This window comes from Diadema antillarum, unplaced genomic scaffold (assembly GCF_040938485.1).
Source record: "Diadema antillarum isolate AM-2024a unplaced genomic scaffold, OU_Dant_1.0 scf00000133, whole genome shotgun sequence".
NCBI classification, from domain to species: Eukaryota; Metazoa; Echinodermata; class Echinoidea; order Diadematoida; family Diadematidae; genus Diadema; species Diadema antillarum.
In genome coordinates this window covers 772,346-784,523 of record NW_027271022.1, presented here as the reverse complement: position 1 = coordinate 784,523, position 12,178 = coordinate 772,346, and the positions used below count along the sequence as shown (strand labels likewise).

The window sequence follows — 12,178 nt, the reverse complement described above, 5'->3', positions numbered from 1 at the left end:
GAAATGAAAAGGGGACTCTTTAGGACACACCTTATCACAGGGCTTTACAAAAAGTGCTCAAGAAACACTGCTAAAAACACAATTTACTGTTAGTTTTATGACCCCAAGCTCTAGCACAATAAAGATGAGGATTTGCTCTTTCAGAAAATATGAAAAACTCAAAACTGGCTAGGTTGACACATCTCACCTATTTTCAATCGGCACACAAAATCAACATGTGCGACTTTGAGTTCGTTTTGAGATGCACGGTCACATAATATACACTCAACCAAAAAAGTAAGTTACCCCCTAGCATTTTTGGATATATCTCAAAAAGTATTTTACCGATTTTCGTAATTCAAACGGGAATGAATAGGGAATTGTATTACTCATAACATGACTGGCATGTCATTGCCACCGGTTATCATGCTATGAGTAATAAAATTCCCTATCCGTTCCCGTTTGAATTATGAAAATTGGGAAAATACTTGTTGAGATATATCCAAAAGTGCTAGGGGGAAACTTACTTTTTTGGCTGAGTGTATAAACATATATATATATATATATATATATATATATATATATACATATATATATATATATACATATCCGTTTCATGTCAGTTTCATTTCAAGTTAAACGTGCTGTGACGTCGATGAAATTGAAGGTGCAAGGTGGCTAAATGTTTTGATACATATGTGACACTGCACCTCAAAACAAACAAAAAGTCACCAGACATGAATTTTAAGTTAAGACCATATTCTGAAAGAGCAGACTTTAAGCTTTAAATTGATGTATAACTCAAATCAAATGGACTCTCCTAACCTATCTAAATATTGGAAAGAAAGCACAAACTCAGGAAAAGTGTGAACCGAGAAAAGAGGCTCTGAAGTACAGTGTCTATTCAAGCGCTTAATCTTTACCAAACCATGCTGGCTGTGCAATGAATGGGACAAAAAACAGGAAGTAAACCACCAAAGTAACAACAATGAAGGGATTATCAGATTAAACTGAAATTAAGCATGCCTCATTAACACATTCTGTCCATAATTAATGCCAACTTTCAAAGTAGTAGCGCTATCCTTTCAAAAGTTATTAGAGTCGAAGGTGAAGAGTGTGGACAAGGTTTTTCAGAAATGAAAAAGGGATTCTAAAGATACACCTAATCACACTATTCTACAAAAAATGTTTGAGATAAACTGCTAAAAAAACACACTTTCCTGCCCGTTTTATGATCCCAAATTTTAGCATAATGTAAAAGAAGACCCACTCTTTCAGAAAATATGAAAAAGTCAAGTTCGGCTAGGTTTACCTACTTCACTTATTTTCAGTCCTCACGCAAAATCAGTGTGTGCGACTTTATGTTCGTTTTGAGGTGCACGGTCACATATATTAATTTAAAAAAAAACACTTGTTGTCTGTTCATGTTGACATCAAAGTAGTATACTGCTAAAAGGACACTCGGAAAGAACATACTCATACGAATATGGTTTTGTCGCCCCAACAGCTATTATATAGGCCTACACGCTAGACTCACACACAGTCATTATATATATATATATATATATATATATATATATATATATATATATATATATATATTATACATACATGTATATACATTGTATACAAAACCATACAGTAAGACCATGAAGTAGGCAGAAATGAAAAACGTAATGTAAACTATGAGAAAACGTGTCTGTAATCACGGGCTATACTATCTACACAGCCAAATTACGGGTTAGATTACCGTTTCAGTTTCGATAGATTGTGATCATGATTACTCATCCCTTCAAGAAGTATTTTTCTAGGACGCTGTGAAACAATGCAAATACCGGGATGTTTCCAGAGAAAAGAGGGGAGGGGAGAATCACTGGTCAGACTTCAGAAATCATAATGTCGTTACATGGTTTGACTATTCTTACGAACATTCTAGAAATTACTCATATCAGAGCACACGTACTGCCCGGTCAAGTAAAAACAAAACAAATATGTTAACAGAAAGTAACGTATCAGACATGATAACAACATACCACTAGATTCCTTTATAATAATCAATCGCTTGGGAGGAAACCCTGTCCATTTACGAGAGAAAACCTCTCGGTGTTACTTTCACAGCGTAATGGATACCAAACTATCCAAATTATTACTTTTATTCGGAATGCTGCCACTGTCCGTCACCGATCATACCAATGTTTTATAATGAGGATTTAATTTACCAATTGCTCACATACACTTTTTTCCTTACCACTATGGATTTCATCTTATTGATGTCTTGATTGCACTATATTGATAATCAAAACATTATCTCCTGTTTGAAAAGGTGCATTTTGCACAAAAAAAAGAAAAGAAAAAGAAAAAGAAGTACAGATTTTCCCCTCGTTAATACTACCATTTTTGTCGATATTTTCGTCTTGAAATGTCGGTGTGATTATATAAAGAAATCGCACTTCTATCTTCCACGGGTCAAACACTATGTACTTCCTGTCTAGGAAAACCAACGTAAGTGATGAAAAACGAATACAATGGCGGGTATATAATGGTACTCGAAAAAATACTAAGAGGGATGATGGCCCTCACAAGAGTGTCAATGCAGGGACTCGTATTCGTGATTTGAAGAATGTTATCATTGTGGTTTCATAATGAAACATAAGACAATTGTTTTTAAGTAGATTCCAGAAATGACTGCAATTGAAGGGTCCTGTATTAAGGCAGTGCCAATTGTACATGCTTTTAGGCTCTACTATGGAAAATTGTTTACATTTCTTTAAAGGACGAAAATATCGGTAGGACACTTTAATTTTGATTTTACGAAGTGATGAACGTTTGTTATTGTGGTGTAATGGATGCCTTCTATTTTGTTACAATTATATAGCCTCAATTTCAAATCGATCTTGAAAAGAACTTGATTTTTTACTTCGTTCTGAAAATCCATTCCCATCAAACCTGATAATCAGAAACAAAAAAGAAGGTTCGTATTTGGAACGTTTTTAATCAACACTTCTAAAAATGATATCCTCTTCTCAAAACCCCTCCCAATAACTTGTACTACAAATTGACACTAAAATCACCTTTAATTATTATAATGCTTAGTTGTCTATAGTTTCTTTTGTATCAGTACACTTCAATGATTTGTTATTGTACCATGTCACTTGATCTATATCTTGAGTGTCGACACTTTAATGCGCACTGTCGTGCGCAGGGGAGCGAGCGGGAGAGACAGTCCAATTATTGCGTTGTATAGTTACTGATGCGACAAGTTGTAGTCAGAACAAAGACGCCATCTTGTTCAGTACAGATATTGGGTTAGAAAATTCTGCTTGAGGAGAAAGGTTGTTTATTCCACGCCAATAGATCATATTTGTGCTTAATGGTAGAGTTTGACTCTGAATAGCAAACATGAAGAATGAAGTCATGGCTCTCAGTTTAGCCAAGTGGATATTAATGACAATGGTGATAGGATTCTCGTTGCCTCCCCAAATTTCATCGGACGTGATAGGTATGTACTTATATACTTTCTTTGATGGTTTGTTTTTGAACCCCCACAATTATCCTACAAAGGATATTATATATATATATATATATATATATATATATATATAATGTATGTACATATATTTTACCCATTTCCTGTCAGACGGAAAGCGATGACTTATTTTCATTTTAATCAAATTAATGGACTTCTAATTAATCGCAGAGCTGACATACCGGAAATTTGATAATTTTTAGCTTCACGTATCATCATAGACATACACTTTCATGCGCAAATTGGAAAATTCATCAGAGAGATAAAAATGCCATCAAATGACCCGATGCTAAACAAGCGGTTGTTAAGTTCGCAGATTAATAATGTATAAGGAGGGTTACACATTTGTCTAGATATTCTGTCCTAGTTGTTGTAAATCCGGGCAAGTTCAACGAAAAGAATCCTAACGGGTGCCTTTTGGGTAAGCCACTTCTAAAATACCCGCTCTAAAACATGAGTCAGAAAAGAAAGATGCATAGTTTGAAAGAAAAAAAAATGTATCCAACTACGTTGCAGTCTAAGCAGTACACGTGCTTGTATAACACTCGAAATTGTTGTCTCTCTCGAAGCAACATGCCGCGTTGTTCTATACAGAATAAATCTGCCAAAATGTAACAGGCCTACCCTCTTTTGGCACGTTTCTGAAAAAAAATGATGAATAATACTTAATGTTAGATATCGTAGGTAAAATTTGTTTATATCTATTTCACTTATGTTCCCCACTGATTTCAGGTAAAACGTTCGACTGTTCGATGGGCTACACTACCTTTGCGATCCAGGCAGACAGCGTGATACGTGTAGTTGCCGACAGATGGGAAATACAAGCACCAGAGGGTCAAAGGATGGTTCTATGGCTGCAGTCTATCAACAACGAGTACATAAAGGTTACTACGGAGGATGAGATTTCTACCACCAAGAGTGAGATTGAACTTGAAAATTTCAGCAAATCTCCACCCATCTTTTCACTTGGCCACAAGCTGAGACTTAGACTATATATATCCGACCCGGAGATATATATATCCCGTGAGAGTCAACATCACCGCAACGTGTTTAACAGGTAACTTGTTCCTTTCTTCATGGGCGAGACATAATATTATTGTTATTGCTGTTATGACTACACGTGTAGTTTTGTTATCATAAACGCCTTCATGTTTTACACCGATTACTTTCATTTCAAATAGAACCATGGCCGTTAATTGACAAGTAACCTGCCATAATCATGTTTGATAAAATATTATGAACTGTTTGTTATAAACGCTAACCACCCTCAAGGAAAAAAAGATCATACTAATTTGAGAATAAATGAATAATAAACTCTATCTCTTGAATAATATTTTGGCATTTATGAGTCCCCAGGATTCGCGTCATGTCACAACGTTTCTAACGCATTATTACAAGTGAAACTGTAGGGTTTATGTTTTACAAGAACATACCACTGTTATCTTTATAATGTAATTTTCAGGTACACAACTTTTGCCGTCTCTGAAACTCATCGGGGCACAGTCACCTTTCGACGTTCTCGAAGGTTTGGTACTTTTGCGATCCGCTACTGACAGCTTTGTTTGCCGTGATGGCTTTACCGAAAACGTTGCTGATTTGATCTGTGGTGCGCTTGGTTTTCCTTCATATCATACGCTTTCTAGCGCCAAATTGCCATCCTACATCAACCAAGGAGATTGGATTACGGTTGAAAGTTGTCCTGAATGTAAGTGAAACTTGTCCCAAAATTGTGTTCGGTTATAGCTCCTGATTGCGGCTGTTAAAAGAGGACAGAGTTTGGTGGTAACAAAAAAAGAAAACAAAACATACTGTAGGTTATTATAGAACTGTGTAAATACATTTATATCGTTTGTACCTTTGAAGCGGTACATGTTTAGAAATATTTTGTAAGGGGGAAATTGTCCTGAAACAACATTTCTACCTGATTTCTCCATCAGTAGTTACATTACGAATACATTGTAATAAACATTTCAGTGTAATTAGACTGATCAAAATTGAGGTCTTAACAAATGGAGAAAATAAAGAAAAGACAAATAAGATGATATTTATTTTTCTTTAACAAATCTCTATTGGTTTTATGAAAAAATTATGCAAACATAATATTTTACCAAATTTTGGATTTTCATATCGAGAAACTATACAACTGGAAGATAATGTGATGGTAACATTGAATATTGTGAATAGTTTAATGCTGTTCGTGTATCATACACTCTAAGCCTTCAACAACTTTTCATTCTTTGCAGATTTAAATGTTTCAACACATAAACCTAACTCTTCAAACTACGTAAGTGTAATACGGTGGTGCGTAAAAAAAGAAGGTAATCCAAATTTGGAGGGCTACGATTTCATGTCAGTCATGCAGAGCGCAATGTTGGTTTTGTGGAAATGGGAACTCTGCCTCTTTTTAATGATACCTTCTTATGTTGATAAAATAATGTCATGCATAACTGAGCGGCTGAACTTGAAAGACAACAATGGCAAATTGCACTTTTTTCCAGGTTTGAGTGTTATCGTGAAGGAACAATGAATGTATCAATGGATGGATGATATCTTTCAATGAAAGTGGTCAAATTAAAAGGCCAGCCTGCATGACTGCATGTTCGTGTTGGGTGCTGTTTGTTTTGTTATTCCGAAGGTTCGTTAATCCGAAACACACAAATTCCCTATACCTAGAGGTTCGTTAATCCGAAAATGAAAAAGGGTACGTTAATCCGAACATTTGTGGCGTTATTCTGAAGGTTCGTTATTCCGAAGATTCGTTAATCCGAAAATTAAATAGGGTTCGCTATTCCGAAGGCTTGTTTATCCCAAAATGAAATAATTGTTTGCTATTTCGGAGGTTCGTTAATCCGAAAATGAAATAGGGTTCGTTATTCCGAAGATTCGTTATTCCGAAGGTTCGTTAATCCGAAAATGAAACAAAGCTCGTCATTCCGAATTTTCGTTACGGACCCTTTATCATTTCGGATCAACGAACCTTCGGAATGACGAACATTCGGAATAACGAACCTTCGGAATAACGAGCTGTAACCTTTGGATTTAGGGTTATTTCGAACATTTTATGGTACATAACCTTCAACATGGCCACGTTATTGATAACTTTGTCGCTCCGACAAAGGCTAACCCATTGTCCATTTTGTTCTCTTCATATTATATTCAAGACATGTTTTTTTCACTGCAAGCTATGTGTTGAATGTGAACAGAGGAAAATGAACGGTGAGGGTTGGCCTTTTTGGAAGTGACCAATTTATAGAACAGCTGGCCTTGTTACAGATTACGACCATAAAATTTTAGAAAAACCTGAAACATTATATCAAACACAAACCTGCATTTATACAGGTTGACCTATTTATTTGGTCTCTTTCAATGACAGATCTCATTGACAGATATCCATTGTTCCTTCATAATTGTGACACTCAAACTTGGAAAGAGTGCAATTTGTCATTGTTGTTTTTAAAGTCCATATGCTCAGTCATGCATAACATTTTGTCGACAAAAATATGCACCAATGGAAAGAAGAAGATTTTTATTTTCTTTCCACACAACTAACATTGTGCCCTCCATAGCTGACAACTATGAAATAGTAGCCCTCCAAAGTAGGAATACCCCTTTTTTTTATACGCATTGGATAGAGCACGTGCAGTTTTTTGCCCTTCCAATAGTCAAAGCAATTCCAACATGAAAAGCCTCCAAGTTTATGTGAACTCGATCTTCGCTGAAGAAATAAAAAGAAAAAAATAAGTTTCTTCTTAATTTTGTTACACAGATTCGCGAAGTTTGGTTAATTGCTTGTGGAGAAGTACTGAATGTCCGTCTCAGAGAGCAGTGTATTTGAAATGCAGAGGTGAGAAAACGTATTGAAACGTTTACAGATTATTTTTGTCTTTACATGATGCGTTGCAAAAGGGTATAGAACTATGAATACAATGTGTTTGATGAGTGTGCCAACTATCAGCTTAAAGGGATGGTACAGTTTCGGTTGAGATGGGGCTTCAGATTTCCAACGTCTTTTGAAGATTTTATGTGTGTGTGTGTGTGTGTTTAGATTATGAGAAATGTAATTATGACAGAGCATAATTCTCAAAGGAATGCAAAGTAAATTTGATGAAGATTTGTTTTAAAATGTCTGAGATATCCTAAACAAAGCAATCCTAATATAAGATGTGACCTACCTTGTATTAGAATTGTGTTGTTATTTTACTTTGTTATTGGATAGCTCAGACAGTTCAAAACTGATTTTTATCAAATAAAGTTTGAATCCTCTTAGAATGGTATGCTCCCTGACATTTCACAAAGTGGTTTCGAAATATCTCGCAGTGTTTTATGCTGAATGTTCACATCAACTAATGCCATACCACCCCTTTAAGTTGATAATCCTATCATTGTGAGTGCAAAGGAGATTCATACACGTGTATCCTGTTTATTGTCCTATTCATTGCACTGAGCACCACTGGATGTGATGAAGCCCTTGCATTATAAACTTTAAACTTGAATGCGTCTTTTCTCATCATGCACATTTACAGAGGCTGTACATTCTTTCCGTTATTTTCATGAGTTATGAAAAAAAAAATATATTGAGTTATATGCTATCCTAAGGCTTAGAGTGTTTTTTTTTTTCAGACTCTATACTAACGATTAATGACTGCCAACTTGTGGTTTTGCGATGCAGGGTTACAGTTGCAACTCTGATTACTATAACAAATCCAATGTTGCAGGATGTCTGAGACGGTACTATAAGTTTCATAAACCGTTATGTATATGTGTTTTAATTCCATGAAACACTCATATACTGGAACACAACCACATTGAAACACGCACAAACCAAAGTGCCTCTCAGATAATCATGTGGGAATGATGTCCATGATATATTCGAGAACAAGTCATTAACAGTTCGGTCAGACACTCCGTATTCTGTCCTTCGGTTAGTGTAAAATTAAATTTGCTGGAGCGAGTTTGAATTGGCTATGGAATCAGGACATTACAGATTTTGTTGTTGTTGTTTTTGTAAACTAATATCTTCGATCACAAGAAAACAAAAATAACTCTTGGAAGTTGAAAGAAAAGTAGTAAAATTTATAAGCATATAACTGTATAAATCAATGTGATTATAATATCAATATACTATATTATTGACAGCTGTCTATTAACCTTGTCAGAAAGTTCAATATCGATCTCAAATGAACACTATAGAACTGTAATGATATAATAGCCTATATTTTGAATTGTACCGTGCGATTTCTTTAATTTCCATTCTTTTCACATCAATTTAGCCATGACGTTTCGTTTGAGAAATCGCACATTATTTCTTATGCCTAAAATACCCAAACAAAAGAAAGTTCTTTTTATTGCCAATCAAGCTGTATACAAGTACTGTACTTTTTGAAACGTGTGCATTAACACCTCGAGAATAAGACATACATCTGAAACATATTCTTGCCTATGGTATTTTCCCCTCAGAGCCCGGGTATCTCGGATGTTACAAGAAACTGTCGAGTTCGCAAGTGAATACTCTAAGTCAGAGTTTCCCCAGACAGACCGTCGAGCACGACCTGGAGTGTGTCTCCATCTGCCGAGAACAAAGACAATTTTCTGACGTAGCTGTTCTACATCGAGGCGATTGCGTGTGTGTTCCATCGAATTCATTTGCCAGCATATCCTCTTCTGAAACCAAAATTCACGAGTGGACATGTCCTGATAGAGATGAACTGGATTTCAAATCTACGGTGTGTTATGCGTTTAATGGTAAGTTTAAGTGTTTTTGCTGTATGAATTCGCATACGTTTCGATATATCAAAGAGAAAGGTCGAATTTACAAAAAAAAGTAATTAATATCAATCATTCTAATCATATCGATCTATTTTTCTCCTTTTTTAGAGGGGGGAGGGGCGTAAGAGTGTTTTACTTTAATATTTTAGGGACGTTGTGTTTTGAATTATGCGTCTTGCTTCCAAATTATATTCCATCACGTTTTACTTTAATATTTTAGGGACGTTGTGTTTTGAATTATGCGTCTTGCTTCCAAATTATATTCCATCACGTTTTACCTTAACTTTGCTATCGCCCCAATGCCTTTGTTTAGAATTGGTAGATTTTATTATAAATCAGCGTTCCGTCTGAAGAGCTACTCATTCTTAGCACTAAACTTTAATTCATACAGAAACTTTCTGTGGCTTCGTGTGATATGGACAAGGGCGTACCGAGGGGGGGGGGGGGTGTTTTGGGTGTTCAAACACCCCCCTTTGCCAAAAGGGGGGTGTTTAAGGTGTTCAAACACCCCCCTTGGGCAAAAGGGAGGTGTTTGAGCTATTCAACACCCCTCTTCAGCAATGCTTAGATGTTGACAAATGAAACAAAAGCTGTCTTTACCGCTTTTATTTCCGTTTTTAATTCCGCCTTTCCTTTCTTTTGCGTTCATTCTCTCTCTCTCTTTCTCTTCCTTGAATGTTTGTGTGGATGATGATACATTATGGAGTTACATAATATCATACGCACTAAAGAACTCGTGTACAGTACGTGTTCATACTACGTTACTGCACCGCGCGCGAAGTTGACGCGCAAACAGTAGACATGCCCGATCCCTGCTTTGCTTTCTGACCGAATCGCGAAGATACATTGCGCATAATGTTCACCGTTTACCGGTATTATACCGTACGCGGTACCGTAAATTGTGTATGATGTGTGTACAATGCATGCTGCGCTGCAGCCTATTATAGGCACATTGCATGCTAAGTCAGTAGTATCACTACCAACAGTGGCGTATCTGGGGGGGGGGGGGGGGCAAGGGGGCACGTGAAAAAAAAGAGAAAAAAGAAGAAGAAGAAGAAGAAAAAAAAAAAAAAAAAACCTCGCCCGGACGGGGGAAGGAGAATGGGGGGGGGGGGGGGGGGGGCAGAAAACCAAATCAAACAAGATAAAAACAAAACATGAATTCCATGAATTCCATGTTTTGTAACGCTGAAATAGAAAAATTTTCTGCTCGCTCGCTGCGCCCGCTCGCCAAAATTTATCAAAAAAAAAAAAAAAAAATAAGAAGAACAAAACGTAATGATGACGTGGAAATATAACAATTTCGGCTCACTCACTCGTAGAAAGTTAGAGTATTTTTCCAAGTCCTTAGTTTGTTGGCATAAATCGTTATCTATGAAGCCGTCACTATATCTTGATTAGAATTGTAAGATTTAATAACCAAAAAGTGACAAGAATTCCATGTTTTGTAAGGTGAAATACAAAAATTGTCGGCTCGCTCGCCAAAATTTATCAAAATTTATCAGATTTTATATCACCCTCAAAAAAAACCCTTCTAAGTGCTCGAAAAAGCATATCAAGTGGACTTTTTTAAAGTCCCTACCGGGATGGGATTGGGGTTGAACACTGTTGGTATAAATCGTTATCTATAAGACCGTCACTATATCTTGATTAGAATTGTCATTCGAAGATTTAATAACCAAAAATGACAAGAATTCCATGTTTTGTAAGCTGAAATACAAAAATTTTCGACTCGCTCGCTGCACTCGCTCGCCAAAATTCTTCAATATCTATTACATTTAAAACACCCTCAAAAGACCCCTTCTATAAGTGCTTGAAAAAGCACATCATGTGGACTTTTTAAGTCCCTACCGGGATGGGGTTGGACACTGTTGGTACAAATCGTTATCTATAAGGCCGTCACTATGATTAGAATTGTAATTCGAAGATTTAATAACCAAAAATAACAAGAATTCCATGTTATGTATAAAGCTGAAATATAAAAATTTTCGGCTCGCTTGCTGCGCTCACTCGCCAAAATATATCAAAATTTAGGGTTGCCTATTACATTTAAATCACCCTCAAAAGACCCCTCTTAAGTGCTTCAAAAAGCATATCATGAGGACTTTTTTTAAGTCCCTACCGGGATGGGGTTGGGGTTGAACACTTTTTCAGAAATTAGGGGCGCAATTTTCGCGCTTGCCACGGGCGCCGTTTTCCCTAGATACGCCACTGACTACCAAGTACAGTCAGTATAGTAGCCTACTGGAAGCAGCAAGCTCTGGAAGCTCTGGGAGTAGCAAGTTACTTGCTACTCAATGTAATTAGTAATAGGTCATGGACTTGGTAATCTTTAGTAATAGTAGATATGAATTTTTTCAATGACTGATAGTTAAAACTGAAAGATAACTGAGTGTGAGTCTACAAATTGTGGTTGGATGACTTTATTGCGCCTAAAATTCATTAGATATCTAGGTCTAGGAACAGTGGCGTAACTACGGGGGCATGGGGGGGGGGCACGTGCCCCCCCCCCCCCCCCCCCCCCCCATCCGCTCGTTAAAAAAAAAGAAAAAAAAGAAAAAAGAAAGAAAAAAAAGGAAATGGTAATTCAAGGGTTAGTAAACTGCTTTTGAAATCGACATGAAAGGATGATCAAGAAAAAAAGATTTTTCTAAGATTTCTTTTAACCATATAATTAAAGAGGTATAACATTGTTTAAAAAGCCCGGAGACGACAAAAGATTGTGATTCAGCGTGATTCCTGGTTGGCATTTTGAATACAAGCAGGATGTGCGCAGCGTACTCAGAATATCGGAATGGCAAAAAGCTTGATCATTGATTTTGCAGTGTTGCTTTACATACTAGTCTATATTAAAATGCCTTGCATTGCCAATAATAAGACTTGACCTTGGCTATTTCCTAACTTTTC

At 36.4% G+C, this 12,178-nt stretch overlaps 1 long non-coding RNA gene across 1 annotated transcript; it reads left to right on the top strand.

Annotated features, from left to right (window-relative positions):
* The first annotated feature begins 4,385 nt into the window (after positions 1-4,385).
* On the top strand, positions 4,386-9,007 carry LOC139720763 (uncharacterized). Its single transcript, XR_011710184.1, has 4 exons — positions 4,386-4,562; positions 4,968-5,210; positions 7,272-7,349; positions 8,963-9,007. It is a non-coding gene; the product is annotated as an uncharacterized lncRNA (long non-coding RNA).
* Positions 9,008-12,178: the final 3,171 nt, after the last annotated feature.